The sequence below is a fragment of the Mustelus asterias genome, chromosome 17, assembly GCF_964213995.1.
Source record: "Mustelus asterias chromosome 17, sMusAst1.hap1.1, whole genome shotgun sequence".
NCBI classification, from domain to species: Eukaryota; Metazoa; Chordata; class Chondrichthyes; order Carcharhiniformes; family Triakidae; genus Mustelus; species Mustelus asterias.
The window spans coordinates 83343042-83365471 of NC_135817.1; the positions used below are offsets into that span (position 1 = coordinate 83343042).

At 47.0% G+C, this 22430-nt stretch overlaps 1 long non-coding RNA gene across 4 annotated transcripts in view; it reads right to left on the bottom strand.

Moving 5' to 3' along the window:
- The window catches only part of LOC144506211 (uncharacterized), a 322365-nt gene that overhangs the window by 21640 nt on the left and 278295 nt on the right, over positions 1-22430 (bottom strand). For all 4 annotated transcript variants that reach the window (XR_013499864.1, XR_013499863.1, XR_013499865.1 and 1 more), the window contains one exon: positions 6948-7012. This is a non-coding gene — a long non-coding RNA (uncharacterized LOC144506211). The remainder of the gene's footprint in view (positions 1-6947; positions 7013-22430) is intronic.

Consider the following 22430-nt stretch of genomic DNA (forward strand, 5'->3'; position numbering starts at 1 on the left):
CACAGACCCATAGAAGCGAGCTTGCGCGCTTGACCTCACCACAAGATCGGATCTACGGGTTTATGGCGACTGGCACGTCTGACGATGGCAGGGTGACGTAGCTGGGAATTCAGTCCATGTGATTCCAGTGGCAAAATGGAGTGAGTGAGGGTGAAAGAGAGAGAGAGAGAAGCGAAACAACACAAAACTTTATTTAAATATTCAACAGTCAACAAAACACAGACATCAGGATACGGAATAGTTCAATCACATTTTATTAAACACATGCGTATATTCATCAATCATTTATATTCCTCTGTTCTATTCCTATTCGTAGAATCATAGAATCCCTACAGTGCAGAAGGAGGCCATTTGGCCCATCGCGTCTGCACTGACTCTCCAACTAAGCAGTTAACCAAGCTTTATCACCGCAGCCCCACATATTAACCCTGCTAATCAATACATTTGTGGACATTAAGGAGCAATTTAACATGACTAATCAACCTGACCTGCACATCTTTGGACTATTCTCAAAACTAGTTCCATCCTATTTCCTCAGTTCTCTCTACAGGAATGGGAAGAGGCAATTCAATCCCGCCAACCTGTTCCACTGTTCAGTTCGATCATTTACCCTAACTCCACCCACAATTCTTGCTTCCCTATTCCTCAATGGCCATACCTTGCAAAAACCAATCAATGCCAGCTCTGAAATTTTCAAACGGCTGCCAGCTACAAAATCCTTTTGAGGTACAGAATTCCAAATTTACGATTCCCTTTGTGTGAAGAAGTTCTTCCAGACATCATCACCTCGTTCTATTTTTAAGTTTATGCCCTCCTCACAGAATCACAGAGTTTTTACAATCCGGAAGGAACCTTCGACCCATTGTGTCTGCAATTTACTTAGTGCCTTTGTCCCTGAACGCTGCAAGTTCTCCCTTTTCAGAATAATAATCTAATTCCCTCCTGATTGCCTCCGTTGAACCTGCCTCCACCACACTCTCAGGTAGTGCATTCCAGACCTTAACCACTCATTGCGCGCACAAGGTTTGTTCTGGACTCGCTCCATCTCTATCAACCCTACCAAATCCATTAATCCTCTCAAACACATCTAAAACTCAACTCATTCTGCATGATTGCCCCCCATCCGCTACCCCCTGCCACGCCACCCCCATTGATCAAGGCACAGGAGTAGGCCATTCAACCCCTCATGCTTCCTCCGTCATTTAATAAGATCATGGCTGATCTGATAGTAACTTCAAATCTGAATCCCTCCCCCCCCGCAATAACTTATCATCCTCTTGCTTACCAAGAACCTATCCACCTCCCATCCTTTTTCTCAGCACCATCCTCCTGCACTTTCCCCATATCCCTTGACACCTTGACCGTCTTTCATTCTTTAAGATATTCAATGACTTGGCCCTCCACAGCCTTCTGTGGTAGACAATTCCACAGGTTCACCATCCTCTGAGTGAAGAAGTTTCTCCTCATCTCAGTCCTAAATGTCCAATCCCCTATCCTTAGATTGTGACCCCTTGTTCAGCCCACTCTCCCATGAGCCAGAGGAAACAAAATCCCTGTATCTTGTCTCTCCAGCCCTGTTAGAATATTATACGTTTCAATGAGATCCCCTCTCATTCTTCTAAGTTCCAATGAATACAGGCCCAGTTGACCCAATCTCTCTTCATACGACAATTCTGCCGTCCCATTTCTTTAAAGTCCCTTAGAAACATTTTATTGCATGCAAGGTGCAGTATGATTATAAGTATTTGTTGTTGTTGTACTCACACTCTGGGGGGCCATCTTACCAAAAACATTCCAAGTGCCAAAATTCTAAGTGCTCAATTGTGGCCTAGTCAGCTGACCTGCATAAGGCACTGAGAATCGGTTGGAGATCAGGACACCAGAAACCCTGCCAGCGGAAAGCTGGGGCTGTTCAGTATCAAACTGGATGAATGATCAAGAACTGGCCCCCGCCACCCCTACCCTGCCTCCTGCCCAAATCTGCAGCTTGTTGGCACGGAGAGTGTCCGAGGCTCAGGGGTCCATTACTATGCAAATCAGGCATGTGGTTGGGCCTAGAGCATGGTGAGGCAAAATGATCAATACTTATGGGCCAATAGTGCAGTCTGGGGCTGTCTGGGCAGAAAGTGAGCAAGTTCGGAGTGCCAGGCCAGCCAGAAAAATGGCCAACACAGGCCCTGGCTGGTACTTCACTGCGGCACAGCGGTCCATGTGAGGTAAAGGGATGTGTAATAAGTCCTTGGAAGCAGAAGTTCCCTCACCAAAATCCCTTTATTTACAAGTCTGACAGTAGCATACAGAGTGCTTTCAGTTCGCAGTCTATACTAGGAGTCCCAGAGGAACTGACATTCCTGGTTAAGTACAAAGCAAGAGGCTCCCTGATTGGCCCATCAATTTGGCCCTTACTCAGGGAGTTCATATTCTAACAGGCCCACCTCAGTTGCCTGATTAAAGTTGTTACAGGATGGCTCTGTACAGAACAGAGACCTTGTTGGTGACCCCAGGTGCAATAATACCACACATGAAGGCGTCCAACACAGGACATAGAACCAGCTGAAAACCAGAGAGTATTAAACCAGACACATGGCCATGTTAGCCCTGAACCAGCAGCCCAATGTGTGGAAAATTAACACACCATCTCGGGTTTGGTTCTTACAGAGCGAGACATTGTAGTCTGGGATGCATCATATGGGACATTACGGTGCACTGTATGGGACGTTACGATGCACTGTGTGGGATATTACAGTGCACTGTATGGGACGTTACGATGCACTGTGTGGGATATTACAGTGCACTGTATGGGCCATTACGGTGCACTGTATGGGATATTATGGAGCACTATTTGGGACATTACGGAGAACTGTTTGGGACATTACGGTGCACTGTATGGAATATTACGATGCACTGTATGGGACATTACGGTGCACTGTATGGGACATTACGTTGCACTGTATGGGACGTTACGGTGCACTGTATGGGACGTTACGGTGCACTGTATGGGACGTTACGGTGCACTGTATGGGACATTACGGTGCACTGTATGGGACATTACGGTGCACTGTATGGGACGTTACGGTGCACTGTATGGGACGTTACAGTGCACTGTATGGGACGTTACGGTGCACTGTATGGGACATTACGGTGCACTGTATGGGACATTACGGTGCACTGTATGGGACATTACGGTGCACTGTATGGGACATTACGGTGCACTGTATGGGACGTTACGATGCACTGTATGGGACGTTACGGAGAACTGTATGGGACATTACGGTGCACTGTATGGGACGTTACGGTGCACTGTATGGGACGTTACGATGCACTGTATGGGACGTTACGGTGCACTGTATGGGACATTACGGTGCACTGTATGGGACGTTACGGTGCACTGTATGGGACGTTACGGTGCACTGTATGGGATATTACGGTGCACTGTATGGGATATTACGGTGCACTGTATGGGACGTTACGGAGAACTGTATGGGACATTACGGTGCACTGTATGGGACATTACGGTGCACTGTATGGGATATTACGGTGCACTGTATGGGACATTACGGAGAACTGTATGGGACATTACGGTGCACTGTATGGGACATTACGGTGCACTGTATGGGACATTACGGTGCACTGTATGGGACGTTACGGTGCACTGTATGGGACGTTACGGTGCACTGTATGGGACGTTACGGTGCACTGTATGGGACGTTACGGTGCACTGTATGGGACGTTACGGTGCACTGTATGGGACGTTACGGTGCACTGTATGGGACGTTACGGTGCACTGTATGGGACGTTACGGTGCACTGTATGGGACGTTACGGTGCACTGTATGGGACGTTACGGTGCACTGTATGGGACGTTACGGTGCACTGTATGGGACATTACGGTGCACTGTATGGGACATTACGGTGCACTGTATGGGACATTATGGTGCACTGTATGGGACATTACGGTGCACTGTATGGGACATTACGGTGCACTGTATGGGACGTTACGGTGCACTGTATGGGACATTACGGTGCACTGTATGGGACGTTACGGTGCACTGTATGGGACGTTACGGTGCACTGTATAAATGGTCGGTGGAAGCAGATGCAACGGCAACTTTTAAAAGGGATTTGGATAAATACTTGAAGGGGGAAAATATTGCAGGCAAATCAGACGAGGCAACCGAAGTTGGGTTTGTGACATGTGTTTTGTCAGTGGGAAGCCTGCAGTCTATCACAGTCTGCCATGTCTGGCACAGCTCGCTGTGTCTGACACCAACTGCCATGGAAACAGCTTACCAGCCAGGAAAAGCAAAAAGCAGCTTCGAACAGTACGCTGCTACCTCGAGCTTTTATAGCCCCAAAGTCCCAGGAAGGGCTGAGTCATACAGGCTCAGGCGCCTCCCTGTACAGTCCCTACTGGTTGCTGTCCGATGATTGAAGCTGAGAATTGTGGTCAGATGTTGGAGCTGGTGTGAGAGTTACGCTCCGGTATGACAATCTCCAATGGCCTGCCGGACACTCACTGTGAGGGGGTACTCATTGGGTGAGGTACAGAGCAGCAGATAAGGTTCTGCACCCATTAGGAGCGAGTCGGGTTGATTTCCACTGACCTTGCCAGGTTTTAGCAGGATCACGAAGGTCGCAGAATGGGGGAGGCTCCATTTTGAAAGGGCAAAATACCCATCTGTTTCAGACACTCTTTTGATCTAGGAACTGATAGGGCAGCACAGTGGTTAGCACTGCTGCCTCACAGCGCCAGGGAGCCGGATTCGATTCCCGGCTTGGGTCACTGTCTATGTGGAGTTTGCACGTTCTCCCCGTGTCTGCGTGGGTTTCCTCCGGGTGCTCCAGTTTCCTCCCACAGTCCAAAGATGTGTGGGTTAAGTTGATTGGCCATGCTAAATTGCCCTTTAGTGTCAGGGGGACTGGCTAGGGTAAATGCATGGGGTTACGGGGATAGAGCTGGGGTGGGATTGTTGTCAGTGCAGACTCAATGGGCTGAATGGTCTCCTTCTGCACTGTAAGGATTCTATGAACTGGATACTGTGACATGAATAGGAACCCGGTCAACCTTTGAGGTTGGTGCCTGAGTTGTGCTCATTCTGGGTGATGGAATCAAAGAATCACTGGCCTAAGGTAAATGTCTACAAATTGTTTTCAGGGTAGTGGGGAAGGGAGGGTGAACCTCATTGTCGCTGTTACCAGAGAAACCTCATCGCTTGCAATCCTGACTACCCCTCACACCACCCCCGCCCTCCCCCCCACCCCACCCCACCCCCCTCCTCCCCTCCCACACCCCACCTGACTGGCAACCTGTTTGCACGCTGCACCAAGAGTTTACCCGTTAGGCACTCAATGATCACTGGGGTCAGTTATATAGGAACACAGGAACAGAAGTAGGCCCTTCAGTCCCTTGAGCTTGTTTAGCCATTCAATAGAATGGTGGCCGATCTGTACCCTCACTCCAGCCACCCACTTTGGATTCATAACTTTTTGGTATCCTTCACTGCAGAAAACAAACTTATTGATCTCAGGTTTGATTAATTGAGCTAGTAAATATGGAGAGAGTTCCACACTTCTTATTGCTCTTTATGTGAGGAAATGTTTCCTAATTTTCTCTTTCCAAATGGCCTGCCTATTATTTTGGGCTTATGCCCCTCTCTGATCCCTCATCCTTTCACATGAAGTTAAATTTAAAGTCTATTTGTTAGTCACAAGTAGGCTTACATTAACACTGCAATGAAGTTACTGTGAGAATCCCCTGGTCGCCACACTCCAGTGCCTGTTCGGGTACAGTGAGAGAGAATTTCGCATGGCCAATGCACCTAACCAGCACGTCTTTCGGACATGGATACTCCCAACAATAGTTGCAGTGTTTGTGACTTATTCTTGGAGAATAACTTGCATATATCTGTCACCTTCAACACATTAAATATTTGGCACTGAGGGGTTGGGTGGCACGGTGGTTAGCGCTGCTGCCTCACAGCGCCGGGGACCGGGGTTCGGTTCCCGGCTTGAGTCACTATCAGGAGTTTGCATGTTCTCCCTGTGTCTGCATGGGTTTTCTCCGGGTGCTTCAGATTCCTCCTACAGTCCAAGGATGTGCATGTTGGGTGGATTGGCCATGCTAAATTGCCCCTTAGTGTCAGGGGGATTAGGAGGGTAAATGCATGGGGTTATGGGGATAGGGCTTGGGTGGGATTGTGGTCGGTGCAGACAATGGCCTCCTTCTGCGCTGAAGGAGTCTGAGTGTTAGTAGGATCATAGAATCATACAGTGCAGAAAGAGGCCATTCGGCCCATCGGGTCTGCACCAACCACAATCCCACCCAGGCCCTATCCCCGTATCCCTGCATATTTATCCGCTAATCCCTCTAACCTATGCATCCCAGGACACTAAGGGGCAATTTAGAATGGCCAATCAACCTAGCCCGCACATCTTTGGACTGTGGGAGGAAACCGGAGCACCCGGAGGAAACCCACGCAGACACGAGGAGAATGTGCAAACTCCACACAGACAGTGACCCGAGCCGGGAATCGAACCCAGGTCCCTGGAGCTGTGAAGCAGCAATGCTAACCAGTGTGCTACTGTGCCGTAGATGAGGAAGAATCTGTATCAAAATTCCCTCTGGAAACTGGAGAGGGAGCTGATGTGAAAGGAAATCTCCCTGTTCTGAGTGAAGGAAGGCAGTTCCCAAACCCCTACTCCATTCACCCTCTCACCACCACACCCCCCAATGATATATAATTAAAAAAAAATAATGTACAGAGTGACTTTGCTCCTACAATATTGGTACCAGATGAGATTAGTGTCTTCAGCATATATCAATCCCGGGTCCTCTTGATCTGTGTGGCACATTTCATGGGCTTACACCTGGGATTCAGTCAGCAAGCCAGCAAGGGAGTCAGAGACCACTCATTGGCTATGAAGAACAAATAACAAAATATGTGTTACCTTTGCTCAAACTTCCAATTGCAGCATCTGTGATCAGGGTATGTATTTCTTCGATGTAGCTTCATCTGTGTCAGAGAGAAAGGGAAATAGATATTTAGTCTTCCTTTTTCAGGATCTAGCGAGTCATATGACAATTTGCCCTGAAACATTGCAATTAGAGTCTTGATACTGCCCATTATAGATGAGCAGAAAACACAGACTCATCAAGGCAAGATTCCATGGCCTAAGTACTCCCAAAGCATCAAACTATTTACACTGTAACCTCAGTGATACAGCATGCATTAAATAGATTCCAGTCTGTATTTCACTCCCAGCTACCTATAAACAAAGGGGGAGGTGATGGCCGAGTGGTATTATCGCTAGAGTAGGAATCGAGGAACTCAGCTAAGCTCTGGGGACCGGGTTCGAGTCCCGCCATGGCAGATGGTGGAATTTGAATTCAATAAAAAAAGCTATCTGGAATTAAGAATCTACTGATGACCATGAAACCATTGTCGATTGTCAGAAAAAACCCATTTGGTTCACTAGTGTCCTTTAGGGAAGGAAATCTGCCGTCCTTACCCCGGTCTGGCCTACATGTGACTCCAGAGCCACAGCAATGTGGTTTGACTCTCAACTGCCCCCCCGGCAACTAGGGATGGGCAATAAATGCTGGCCAGCCAACGATGCCCATATCCCATGAATGAATAAAAGAAAACGCTCAACTACACCGCTCAATTAGATCTCAGTTTGTAACTCGCTCATGGTTATCTTTCGCTCTATACCAGTGGTTCCCAAACTTTTTTCACTGGGCCGCACTTTTGGAATAAAAATTTGCTCGTGCCACACCGAATTTTTTATTCATGAGAAATACATTCAAAAAAAATAAAAACAACTCCTAGCAGTGCTTGATTCATAACATAGAACACAACTACTTTATAATATGATCATGGAACATCCAGAAAGTATAAAACAATGCAGCTACATAAAAACATCTATCCATTATTAAATGTTTCTTTGATTGTCCTTGAATCTTCCCGCCACACTTGCCACCCTCTCTCGCCGCACCAGTGTGGCGCGCCGCACCCTTTGGGAACCCCTGCTCTATACATAGACCCCCCCAGATCACTTGACTACCTTCCAGTCTGTACCTCAATGAATCACATGATAGTTGCAGCACAGAAAGAGGTCACCCCAAAGGGCAGGAAAGTGGATGTGAGGAATGTTGGATCAGCCATGATCCTATTGAATGGTGCAGCAGGTTTGAGGGGCCAAACTCAGCTAATATTCTGGAGACCCAAGTTCAATTCCCGCCATGGCAGATGGTAGAATTTGAATTCAATTTTTAAAAATCTTGAAACAATTGTCGATTTGTGAAAAACTCCATCTGAGTCACTAATGTCCTTTAAGGAAGGAAATCTGCCGTCCTTAGCTGGTCTGGCCTACATGTGACTATAGAGCCGCAGCAATGGGGTTGACGCTCAGACTCGGGCAACTGGGGATGGGTAATAAATGCTGACCAGCCAGCGGTGCCCATGTTGCATGAATGACTAAACAAAACACACACACACACAGACATGCATGCGCACACACATGTACACACACACACACATGCATGCACACACTAATACACACACACATGCGCGTATACACACACACACACACAAACACACAGATACACATACACACATAATTCTTGGCAGAAGTACAATAATGGGCGGCATGGTGGCACAGTGGGTTAGCACTACTGCCTCACAGCGCCAGGGACCCGGGTTCGATTCCCGGTTTGGGTCACTGTCTGTGTGGAGTCTGCACGTTCTCCCCGTGTCTGCGTGGGTTTCCTCCGGGTGCTCCGGTTTCCTCCCACATTCTGAAAGACGTGCTGGTTAGTTGCATTGACCTGAACAGGTGCCGGAGTGTGGTAACTAGGGGAATTTCACAGTAACTTCATTGCAGTGCTAATGTAAGCCTTACTTGTGACACTAATAAATAAACTTTAACTTTAAACTTTAGTAATCCTGGAGGGTGAATCATCCTTGACCCATGGGCATCGGGGCCAATCTTGTAACCTCTGATCATGCCCTGGCTGCTCACTGGTTACGCAGCCCGGGTAAAGGATTGAATCTGGGAATTTCTGGTTAACCTCGTGGTGGTGCAAGATCTTTGAAATTCTGGCTTGGAAGGAACATGGGTTTTCTCCAGGCACCTGCTGTTTCATATCAGAAGAGGAGTGCGGTAGTACAAAAAGTTCCTTTAAAAATTAGAGACAAGCGTATAATAACCTAAATGGATGTTGGATAAACAAATAACTCAGTGGGAGGAGCATCGCTGTCTCTATGACAAAAATGAACACAATAAACACTGAGCACCTTTATATAGTTCACCATCCCAGGAGTTCATTGCACTAAAGCGTCTGCAATGAACGGCACACTTTAAGACAGAGATGCTTCAATGTGGCTTCTTTTACCAAATCAGGATGATCCAAAGTACTTGATAGCTGATTAAGTATTTCTTCAACGTGTGGTCACTGCTGCAATATGGGGGGAAATGGCAGTCCATATACGCACAGCAAGATCCCACAATTGGAAACGTGATCGTGAGCAGATTGACTGTACTTTTATTGCAGATAAAGACGAAACACTGCTATGTTGGAATCTGAAAAAAATTGAGGGTCGCCCAAACTCGAAACGTTGGCTCTATTCTCTCTCCACAGATGCTGTCAGCCCTGCTGAGATTTTCCAGCATTTTCTGTTTTTGCTCCCTTTATCCCATGTTGGCTGAGGGGATGAATGTTGGCCAGGACACAATGGAGAACTCCCGCTGTTCTCCCTTGAATTAATTTCACGGGATTTTTTTTTCTTTCCACATGCGGGAAATCCGACTGAGCCCCAGACACTTTGCATTTCGTACTAAGCAGGCAACATAGTGAGGCATCTCACAAACGGGTGTGACACCGGGCAATGCTTGGGCAAAACTTCGATGAAGTAGTGGGATGGGATGTGGTCATGGTTAAGGAGGCAGTTTTTAAGGATGTTTCAGCAAATTAAGGGTTTGTAATATGTTCAAGTTGGGAAGAGATTTCCAGAGTCCGGGGTTGCGATGAGTGAAGGTTCTGTCGTCACCAGAGTGAACATTGTTCCAAAGGTGTGTGGAGTTTGCACATTCTCTTCGTGTCTGCGTGTGTTTCCTCCGGGTGCTCCGGTTTCCTCCCACAGTCCAAAGATGTGCGGGTTAGGTTGATTGGCCATGCTAAAAAAAAATTGCCCTTAGTGTCCTGAGATGCGTAGGTTAGAGGGATTAGTGGGTAAATATGTAGGGATATAGGGGTAGGGCCTGGGTGAGGTTGTGGTCGGTGCAGACTCGATGGGCTGAATGGCTTCTTTCTGTACTGTAGGGTTTCTATGATTCTATGAGATAAACAGAGCAACGGAGGCATCTAACTCATTCCCTTCTATCTCACTTTCGATATTTGAGCATCTTACTTCACAGAAGCAGGCCTTTTAGCTATTGCGCCTGCGTCTATTCTTCGAAATTAGCCACACTTCCCCTATATTTACTTTTGACCTTGATAATCTCTACAAAGAGCCTATTCCACCTGTGAGGGATGCATTTACTTCCTGTCATGCCCAAATGGTAGTCCCCCTGTCTCTGAGTTATACCCCAAAATTTTCCAGTCCAGCCCGCCATGGGAACAGAACTTCCTGCACACAGTTCTGTGCTTCTGGGCTCGATTTCCACTCCAGACACTTGAACAGATAATCTAGGCTGACATTCCCATTGCAGTACTGAGGGAGTGCTGTACTGCTAGAGGTGCTGCCTTTTGTATGAGACCTTAAACTGAGGTTCTGTCTGCCCCTTTAAGTGGAGGTAAAAGATCCCATGGTGTTATTTGAAGAACAGGGGAGTTTGTTTTGCAGTAAAATTGTCAATAGTTATACCTCAACCAAGCACCAAGAGACTGCTTATCCGTTCACTATGATGTGGAGATGCCGGCGTTGGACTGGGGTGGGAACAGTAAGAAGTCTCACAACACTTAAAGTCCAACTTTTGACAAAGGGTCATCTGGACCCGAAACGTCAGCTCTTTTCTCTCCTTACAGATGCTGCCAGACCTGCTGTGATTTTCCAGCGTTTTCTCTTTTGGTTAAAGTCCAACTCACCTGATGAAGGAGCAGTGCTCCAAAAGCTCGTGATTCCAAATAAACCTGTTGGACTTTAACTGGTGTGGTGAGACTTTTCTCTGTTCATTATCATACCGCTATTTGTGGGAACTTGCTGCAAATTAGCTGCAACACTTCTCACCTTACAACTGTGACAAGAGAAGGTAGAAAGCACTTTGCAACCCTTTGAGACTATAGGGTCATAGAGGTTTACATTGCAGAAAAAGGCCCTTCAGCCCATCAGATCTACACTAATCAAAGATAAATCATCCAATTCTTCTAATCCCATTTCCCAGCACTTGGCCCTTACCTTGCCTTGGCTTCACCAGTGTACACCACATACTTCTTCAATGTTATGAGGGTTGCTGCCTCTACCACCCTTTCACTCAGCGAGTTCCAAACTCTCACCACCCTCAGGGTGAAAAAGCTTTTCCTCACATCTCCCTAAACGTTCTGCCCTTTACCTTAAATCTATGCCCTCTTGTCATTGATCCCTCCACCAATACGAAAAGCTTCTTCCTGTCTACTCTTTCCGTGCCCTTTATTATTTTATACATCTCAATCATGTCTCCCCCCTCAGTCTCCTCTGCTCCAAGTAAAACACCCCCTGTCTATCCAATCTCTCTTCATAACTAAAACTCCCTTGTGTACAAATCTTGTTTCTTATGCTCATCATGTTTTAGTCGTAACTGAATAAATATCTATGTGAACCTTCAGAATGGAAACTTGCTCTGTAAACCTGTCACACTGTCATTATACCCTCCCACCAGTGGTGGCCCTGCAGAACCTTGATTCTGCATTCTCCAGCTGGTACTGGAAATAAGTGTTTCAGTTTCGACCAGTGCTGTATCTCTGCTTCCTAAATTACTGTAGGTTTTACTACAAAACAATAAATAATAAATTGATGTGGTCCAAATTGATTGCATTGACCTGCTTCTTTCCATCTTCCATTGTATCAGAGCGTTATTTAAAGTTTATTTATCATTTTCACAAGTAGGCTTACATTGGGCGGTATGGTGGCACAGTGGGTTCGCACTGCTGCCTCACAGCGCCAGGAACCCGGGTTTAATTCCCGGCTTGGGTCATTGTCTGTGTGGAGTTTGCACCTTCTCCCTGTGTCTGCGTGGGTTTCCTCCAGGTGCTCCGGTTTCCTCCCACAGTCTGAAAGACGTGCTGGTTAGGTGCATTGATCCAAACAGGCGCCGGAGTGTGGCGACTAGGGGAATTTCACAGTAACTTCATTGCAGTATTAATGTAAGCCTTACTTGTGACTGATAAATAAATAAACTTTACAAAATTAAATTGACAATGCAATGAAGTTATTGTGAAAATCCTCTAGTCGCCTGTTCGAGTACACTGAGGGAGAATTTAGCATGGCGAATGCACATAACCAGCACGTCTTTCGGACTGTGGGAGGAAACCAGAGCATAGAACATAGAACAGTACAGCACAGGACAGGCCCTTCGGCCCACGATGTTGCGCCGAGCTTTATCTGAAACCAAGATCAAGCTATCCCACTCCCTATCATCCCTAGCACCCGGAGGAAACCCACGCAGACACGGGGAGAACGTGCAGACTTCGCACAGACAGTGACCCAAGCCGGGAATTGAAGCCAGGTTCCTGGCGCTGTGAGGCAGCAATGCTAATCACTGTGCCACCGTGCCACTCTGCATTAAGATGTCTCCCTTTGCCAGAGAAGCAAAATAACCATTTTTTTTAAAAGGAGAAAAACATGTCAGCGGGTTACAGCGGTTCATGTCTGACCTGCGCCTGAACTGAGAAGCAGTTCTCAATATGCTAAACCAAGCCCACACAACCATTAAACCCTCATTCACTGCACTTTCTGTTCACTTAACAATTAGACATTATGATCTTAAGATCTTGGAAACTCGAGTAAGAATGACAGTGTGACCATTAATTTAACCCACTGTTCATTCCAAGCTTGCAGAGAAACCTTTTTTGTCCTCATTTGTGCATTCATTTGGTGCGAGTGTTGCTGGCAAGGCTGTCGATTACTGTCTGTCCTTAATTTTGCCTTGGGAAGATGATGGTGATGGGCAGAGGCACGGTGGCACAGTGGGTTAGCACTGCTTCCTCACAGCACCAGGGACCCGGGTTCGATTCCGGCCTTGGGTGACTGTCTGTGTCGAGTTTGTACGTCTTCCCCGTGTCTGTGTGCTTTTTTAAATTCATTTACAGGATGTGGGGGTCACTGGTTGGGCCAACATTTATTGCCCATCTCTAACTGCCCTCCACTGCAGAGGGAATTTAAGCATCAACAACATTGCTGTGGGTTTGGAGTCACGTGTAGGCCAGATTGGGTAAGGATGGCAGATTTCCTTCCCTAAACCAGGTGGGTTTTTACAACAATCAACAATGGATTCATGGCCATCATTAGACTTTTAATTCCAGATTTCTATTGAATTCAAATTTCATCATTTGTCATGGTGGGATTCGAACCCGGGTTTTCAGAGTATTACCCTGGCTTTCTGAATTACTAGTTCATTGTCAATACCACTGCGCCACCACCTCCCCTGGTGGTTTGCTTCGGGTGCTCGGTTTCCTCCCACAGTCTGAAAGATGTGCAGGTTAGGTGGATTGGCCATTATAATTGCACCTTAGTGCCCCGAGATGTGTAGGTTAGGGGTAAATACGTGGGGTTACAGGTATAGGGCCTGAGTAAGATGCTTTGTTGGAAAGTCATTACAGACTCGATGGGCCAAATTGCCTCCTTCTGCACTGGAGGGATTTTATGGTGACCCGCCACCGTATTGAACCAGTAGGTACACCCACAGTGCTGTAAGGGAGGGAGTTCCAACTAGACATTGTTGCCTTTGAGGGACACACCCTGGCAGTGGATCGATATATCAAGCCAGAATGTGTTGGAACAGTAGTGTGTTAACAGCACACACTGTTATTAATGCAGAAATCATCCAGCAAATTCTTCAGATTAAGAGGAGCTGCATGAGTTACAAGGTTCCAGAATTTGCTGGATTTGCACATTAATTGCCAAATTACAGGAAGTTAAATTTGGTCATTAAGAGCATAAGTACTCTTTTAACGACATGATAACTATAAACATAAAGCCAATTAACCTCTCTGGGATAGAAAGGAAAGAATTTAATGTGTGCAATCCCATTCCAGCAGTTAGCAATTGGTGTTGTGGGTTTAAACATGCTTAGTATTTATTTTTTAACATTTTTACTACTTTCTGTCGCTTTTTTCTCTTTCTCTTACTTTAACCTTGCTTTCCTTCTCTTGATTTTTTTCTCTATGCTCTGATTTGACTCTAATCCACCTGTCATTGTCATCATTCCTCTGTTTCTTACTCACTCCTTGAATCACACTGGTTAAAGAGAAGTGCTCTGCTCCCACATTCACTGAGATATTTTGCCCTCGCTGTGGCATTTGCAGCTCACACTTCTAGCAAGTTATGTAGCAAAATATTTAGAACTGAGGGATGCAGGGAAATGGGGATTGCATACATGGGGCATTGTGCATATAGGGCTTTGTGCAGATTAGCCATTGTGTTTATTAGGCAATGTACAGATCAAGCAGCATTTATATTGTGTAGCATATAAATTAAGTTGTGTATATATTGGGTAACGTGTGATTGAGGCAATGTACATCACAGTTGATATGTATATCAAGTGGTATGTATATGGAGTCATGTGTAGATCAGGCATTGTGCTTGTTGGATGATGTGTATATCAGGTAGTTTGCACATCAGACGGTGTGTATACTGGGTGAAGAGTACATTGGGTAATATGTATTACAGGCTGTGTGTATACCAGGCAATGTGTATATTGGGTGATGTATATATCAGGTGGTATGTTTTTGGGTAATGTGCATATTGAGTGATGTGTATAACAGGCAGTGTGTATCCTGGATAATGGGTATTTGGTCCTGAGTATATCAGGTGGTATGTACATCAGCAGTGTGCATACTGGGTAATGGGTATAATGGTCCTGTGTATATGAGGTGGTGTGTAGATCAGGCAGTTTGTATACTGGGTAATGTGATTTGATTTGATTTGATTTATTATAGTCACTTGTATTCGTATACAGTGAAAAATATTGCTTCCTGTATGCTATACAGACAAAGCATGTCGTTCATAGAGTACATACGGGAGAAGGAAAGAAGAGGGTGCAGAATACAATATTCCAGTCATAGAAAAATCATCTTAATATAAGGTAGATCCATTCAAACGTCTGATTACAGCAGGGAAGAGACTGTCTGTGTGGAGTTTGCACGTTCTCCCCGTGTCTGCGTGGGTTTCCTCCAGGTGCTCCGGTTTCCTCCCACAGTCCAAAGATGTGCAGGTTAGGCCATGCTAAAATGCCCCTTAGTGTCCAAACTATGTAGGTTAGGTGGATTAACCATGGTAAATGTGTGAGTTGACAGGAATGAGGTGGGGGATTGGGTCTAGGTAGGGTACTCTTTTGGAGGGTCGATGCATACTCGATGGGCCGAATGGTCTCCTTCTGCACTGTAGGTGTTCAATGATGTGAGGGGGGGGGGCGGTGGAGCACAGGGTGGGTGTTGGTGTGAGGGAAGTATGAGGAAATATTAGAGATAATGAAAGTGTGTCACTGAGGGCCACATTTTCTCAAAACTCAACCCAAATCCAGTTACTGCCACTAATGGTTCCTTCTCACTGCACCGCACTGTCACATCCATAGCCCCTCAAACCGCCCCCCTCAAAAGTAAGAAAAAGAGAGAGAGAGGGAGAAATCAAATAGAGAAGAAACAAGTGACGGAATCAGAGGAGGAGAGGGAACCGGCAACGTAAAGATGTTTGGGACGGGGAAGGTAAAGGCCGTAATCTCTGACTAAGCATAGGCAGTGTCATGAGAAATCAACTATAATCGACTTCCTTTTCTGGAAGCAGTGACTCTTGCTGAAGTGTGACTCACTGCCAGTAGCTGCCCTTTTGAGTTTCACCCAAGTGACCGTGACTCACAGACAAGTCGAGACAGTGATCGTGGGCAGGTTCTTTGATTGCGAAGACAGCACCAGTTGTGCCTTCTCCAGTCCGCACCCGGGCTCCCTCCGACGGTCCGCTGGGCGGCCACGAGAAACGGGAATGCCCGACTGACGTCCAGGCCGCCATCCTATGAGCCTGCGCTGAGGGCCAATGGTGTGGCGCGTGGGCTACACCACACAGGATACTGCCTGCAGTCCATTTGAGCACCAGCGCTGTATGTAATGCCCCGCTCTCACTTCCGGACTGCCCGCTGCTCCGAGCTACAACAGGACTGCACCTAAATAGGAATAAGCCAGAGCCTCGTTTTTGGGCTCCCGATTCACGCTTTGCAAAGTATTCCGTGCCTCCGCCTTCCCCGCCAGTCCTGGCAATTGTTTGCACGCTACTGAGGACGCCACAGTGTCTCGCTGTTATTCCTGTTTTTTGTTTGGACGTCTGTTCTAGAAAACTCTCTGAGTCACAAGGTCTCGCCAACGGGATCAGCAGTGCCAAATTTCGGAGTGAGCGAGAAACACACAGACACACAAAACCCGACACAAGAGCATTTACTGCTCGAATGTGCAAAATCCGTATGGCAATGGGAGCAATGGCAACCGTTACTTTGAAACTGTCACAATTACCGACGCCATAAACATCGTGGAAACAAGGAACCCACTTTGTTAAAAGAAACCCTTTAACGAACAACCTAAAAAAAACACACATCCATTGGCAGAAATGCTCCAGTTGTCTACAACACAGTTTTTGTCCTTTCTAAATGAAAATAAAAATATGTATAAAAACAAAGAGATTCTGTACCTTGTCCGTAAACAAATGCTCTCCCTCGTCGTGGACAATGAAAGAGGAACAGTTCCTACCGTCCTGTGCAAGTGATCACTGGAATTCGCTGTTTTAAATTTTCTGAAGGAATGGGAAAGGGACGGAGAAGAATGGGGAACTGATGAGAGGATGTGGGGGAGTTGGGGGGACGGTGGATGGAGGGGAGGTGGCCATGGCACTTCCCTGAAGATCCACGGCAATGGTGTGACACCCCCGGGGTTGGGGGTGAGGGGTGGGGGGGGGGGGGGGGGGGGGGAGAGGCGGGGGTTGGTGGGTGTCAGAAAAGGGGGAGCGTTTCGAACCGAGCTCCACGCCAGCCCACCACACCCTCCTGAAAACCTCTTCCCGCCCCCTCACCCAAATCCGAGAGAGAGAGAGAACTTTCAGAAAATTTCTTTTTTGGTTAAAAAAAAAAGATGACAAATTCCAGATGGTTTATCCAGCACAAATCCCACCTCGTAGGAAAAACGGCCGATCCCGGTTTAGATTCCAGGCACAAGGCACACTCTGCAGTTAACGTTACACCAATCATCTCACCAACCACCACCACCTCCCCCCCCCCCTCGTCACCCCCACCCACCGCTCCCCCCAACCCCCTCCACCTCCGCACCCTGCACACTGCTCTCAGAGGGGGGGGGGGGAGTACAGACGCTTCGAACATGACTGACAGGAATGCCTCTGATGCGGCCAGTTCTAAATTATGTATTTTGAGAATTCCACCTTTCCCTTGAAAAGGCGAGCGGCATCAGAGACAAGGGAGGAGAGAAGAGTGTCGGGAGACAGCTCATTGCAATCTCCCTGTCCTGCGACAAACTCTAATTCACTACGATTTCTGCCACCCTACCCACGGCCAAGCTTTTGTTGTGCCCCTGTCACAAAGATTTTTGAAACTTTCCCCTCCCTCCCTCCCTCCCTCTCTCGCCTTCTTCCAGGGCAGACAGCTTTTAAAAGAAATAACCACCCACCCGCCCACCCCGACAAATCTTCATCTCCCATGGCCGTTGATGCAAAAATCAGTTTCAGATTCCTACTTTCTTCGCCTCACACCAACGCCTGCCACCAGCGCCCCCCCACCACCACCCCCCCCTCCCTCACCAACCCCCCCCCCCCACCAACCCCCCGCCAACTTTTTCTCTTTTTTTAATCGGGGAGAATTAGGAGAAATAAACAGCAGAATTTCTCAGGCATGAAGAGGACAGCCTCCTGGTGTTCTGCCAAAAAAAAGAAAAAAAAAAGACAGCTAACAGCATAATGGCAAAGTTGTGCTGCCGAGCTGAGCCGCTCTCTCACCCTGGGCATGGTCATTGAACGGTCCGCCATTTTGTGTTTTGTGCAGATGTATGCAGCATGCATGCTGATCTCCATGGCTCCTGCTATCCCTCCCTCGTTCTATGGCGTTCATTTTCCCTCATTCTCTCTCTCTTCCCATTTTATGTCTCACACGTTCCCTTCTCTCACTTTTTTACGGTCTTTCATTTCCCTTTGCTTCGCTCTTAACTCTCTCCTCATTTTCTCTCTATCCATTCATCTCTCTCTCTATGTCCTGCATTACGTTTTTAACTGCTTCCTTCTCTCCTTTCTTATTCTTCTTCTGCTTTTCTCTCATAGCTTTCCCACTTTCTCTCTCTCCCTCTGTCCTTTTCTGCGATTCTGCACACTGCCTTCTTCACTTGCCTTCAACTTGTGAGCATCTCTGTTTCTCTGTGTTAGTATCTCTCAATCCCAACCTAACTCTCTGTCTATCTGCCCTAGTCCCTCGTGTGTCTCTCTCTCGTCTTCGGAATCGTCTCCGTTTGTCTCTCTTTCATTATTTGCTTTCTATCTGATTGGCTCTCAGCCGCAATCTCATCGCGTCTCTGCCTCTTTGTGTCTCTGCTTGTGTCGCACTTTCTGCATCTGCTTCTGTCATGTTCTGTCCCGTCTCTCTGTCTCCAACCTCTCTCTCTCTCTCTCTCTCTGTGGCAAACCTACTCACATAAAAAGTCGTTGTCCTTAACACAAGCCAGGGAGATAGTTCCCATAAATCTTTGTCTCTGAAGCTTACAAAAAAAAAACAAAGACAGGATGCCTTGCCACACAAAATCGTCTAGTTTGCATCCCGACACCAGTTAACAACTTATAGAATTAGGCAAAATGCATCACCTTTGGGAGGTTGGTGCCATGGCAACATCTGCTTGGCACGCTGCCCGGTGCTCTTCACGATGAGACTGGCGGTTTTAACTGGTTGAATTCCAGCAGTACCACCTCCCCCTCCCCCCCCCACCCCTCCTGACATTGAGGCCAAGCTCTTGTGTGTTGAGCAACTGTGGTTCTGCTGCCCACTGAACTGAGGTGGCACTGCCGCTGTTAACTACCTCTGTGAAAAACCGTCCCCAGTCTATCTGAGACATGAACCATCTCTGGCCGGGTGGATGGGAATTGGTGGGGTTGTGTGAGGAGGGTCGGGGGATGGGCGGGGGGGTGGGGGGGTGGTTGGGGAAGGGAGGTGGATGTGGGAGAGCAGGGAGTTGCTGGATAGCTTTACAAAAAGAAACTTCTTTGCTGGCCCATATGAAGAGGGAAGATTAAATAGAGGTGCCCAAATTTATATTGGGTTAAATCATAAAGACTAAATAAGGAGAATCTGTTTCCACTGGCAGATTCGATAGTAATTTTCACAAGGGAATTTGATAATTTAGGGTGGCACAGTGGCATAGGGGTGGCATGGTGGCACAGTGGTTAGCACTGCTGCCTCACAGAACCAGGGGCCTTGGTTCGATTCCCAGCTTGGGTCACTGTCTGTGTGGAGTCTGCACGTTCTCCCCATGTCTGCGTGGGTTTCCTCTGGGTGCGTGAGTTTCCTCCCACAGTCCAAAGATGTGCAGGTTGGGTGGATTGGCCATGCTAAATTGCCTCTTAGTGTCCCAAGATGTGTAGGTTAGGGGAATTAGCAGGGTAAATATGTGGGTTTTAGGGGATGGGATGCTCTGTTGGAGAGTCATAGAGGTTTACAGCATGGAAACAGGCCCTTCGGCCCAACTTGTCCATGCCACCCTTATTTTTTTTAAAAACCCCTAAGCTATTCCCAATTGCCCGCATTTGGCCCATATCCCTCGATACCCATCGTACCCATGTAACTATCTAAATGTTTTTTAAAATATAAAATTGTACCCGCCTCTACTACTACCTCTGGCAGCTTGTTCCAGACACTCACTACCCTCTCTGTGAAAAAATTGCTCCTCTGGACACTTTTGTATCTCTCCCCTCTCACCTTAAACCTATGCCCTCTAGTTTTAGACTCCCCTACCTTTGGGAAAAGATATTGACAATCTACCTTGTCTATGCCCCTCATTATTTTATAGACCTCTATGAGGCCACCCCTCAGCCTCCTACGTTCAAGAGAAAAAAGTCTCAGTCTATTCAGCCTCTCCTTCTAACTCAATCCATCAAGTCCCGGTAGCATCCTAGTAAATCTTTTCTGCACTCTTTCTAGTTTAATAATATCCTTTCTATAATAGGGTGACCAGAATTGCACACAGTATTCCAAGTGTGGCCTTACCAATGTCTTGTACAATTTCAACAAGACGTCACAACTCCTGTATTCAATGTTCTGACCGATGAAATCAAGCATGCCAAATGCCTTCTTCACCACTCTGTCCACCTGTGACTCCACCTTCAAGGAGTTATGAACATGTACCCCGAGATCTCTTTGTTCTGTAACTCTCGCCAACGCCCTACCATTAACTGAGTAAGTCCTGCCCTGGTTCAATCTACCAAAATGCATCACCTCGCATTTGTCTAAATTAAACTCCATCTGCCATTCGTCAGCCCACTGGCCCAATTGATCACGATCCCGTTGCAATTGGAGATAACCTTCCTCATTGTCCACCATGCCACCAATCTTGGTGTCATCTGCAAACTTACTAACCGTGCCCCCTATATTCTCATCCAAATCGTTAATATAAATTACAAATAACAGTGGGCCCAGCACTGATCCCTGAGGCACACCGCTGGTCACAGGCCTCCAGTTTGAAAAACAACTCTGTACAACCACCCTCTGGCTTCTGTCGGTGCAGACTCAATGGGCCAAATGGCCTCCTTCTGCACTCTCTCCTTTCCTTCTCTATGTACGGTATGCTTTGTCTGTACAGCGTGCAAGAAACAATACTTTTCACTGACAATAATAAATCAAATCAAAATCAAATCAAAAATCAAATCTGTAGACATTCTATGATTCTATGAAATAATGGAAAAGGAACAATTTGCAGGGCTACGTATGGGGAAAGAGCTGGAGATGATTGGGACTAATTGAATAACTCTTTCAAAGAACCAGTACAGACGTGATAGCACAAATGGCCTCCTTCTGTGCTGTATGATTCGATGATTTTATGGATAACATCTGAGGAACAACTCCCTCTTTTGATGTGCAGGCAATGTAAAACATGGCTTCCCATTGCCGAGTTACACATCTTTTTATTCTTTATGTAACTCTTCCTTGTAAACAGGGTGACTGACCACCCGGTCTGGCATCCAGCTGGCTGGGTAAGGAGAGACTGCTTTGCACAGAAAAAGGGTTGTTTTCCACAGTTGAGCTTTTGTGAAAACAGTGCATGACCACTTGTGCTAGGGCAAACATCCAACAGATGGCAGGACTTGCATTTATAAGGGACATCCAAAATGCTTATAAGCAACTTTTTGAAGCATATCATCATTGTTGTGATGTTGTAAATAATGCAGCCAATTTGCATCCAACAAATTCCCACAAATAGCCACATAATAATCACCAGATATTCTGATGACTTTAATAGTTACAAATATTGGCCAGAACAGTGGGTGGCACGGTGGCACAGTGGTTAGCACTGCTGCCTCACACTGCCAGAGACCCCTGTTCGATTCCCAACTTGTGTCCCTGTCTGTGTGGAGTTTGCACATTCTCCCTGTGTCTGCGTGGGTTTCCTCCGGGTGCTCCGGTTTCCTCCCACACTCCAAAGCTATGCGGGTTAGGTGGATTGGCCGTGCTAAATTGACCCTTAATATCAGGGGGACTGGCGAGAGTAAATGCCTGGACTTATGGGGATAGGGCTTGGGTGGGATTGTGGTTGGTGCAGACTCGATGGGCCGACTGGCCTCCCTCTGCATGTCGGATTCTATGATTTTATGATTCTAACACTGGGAGAACTCCCATGCTCTTCATAGAAACAGTGCCATGGGATTTATTACATTTACCTGAGAGTGTAGATGGGATACAGACGATCTACCCAAAATAAAACAGTACCTCCAACATTCCCTTAGCAGCAGCATTATGGGCGCGATTCTCTGGTCTCCCAGTCGCGTGTTTCCCACCAACGGGAGGTGGTGGGTGTTTGCTAGCGATGGAATTCTCTGGTCCCGCAGCTGTCAATGGGAATTCCCACTGACGTCACTCCACGTTGGCGGGAAAGCCATGAGCAGGTGAGTACTGCCGGCGGGACTGGAGAATCCTGCCCGTGTGTACGTTCGGAGAATTCCGGCCTATATGTCTGGAAGTTCCCAGGATGGGCCATGAACTCACAACCTTTTGAGT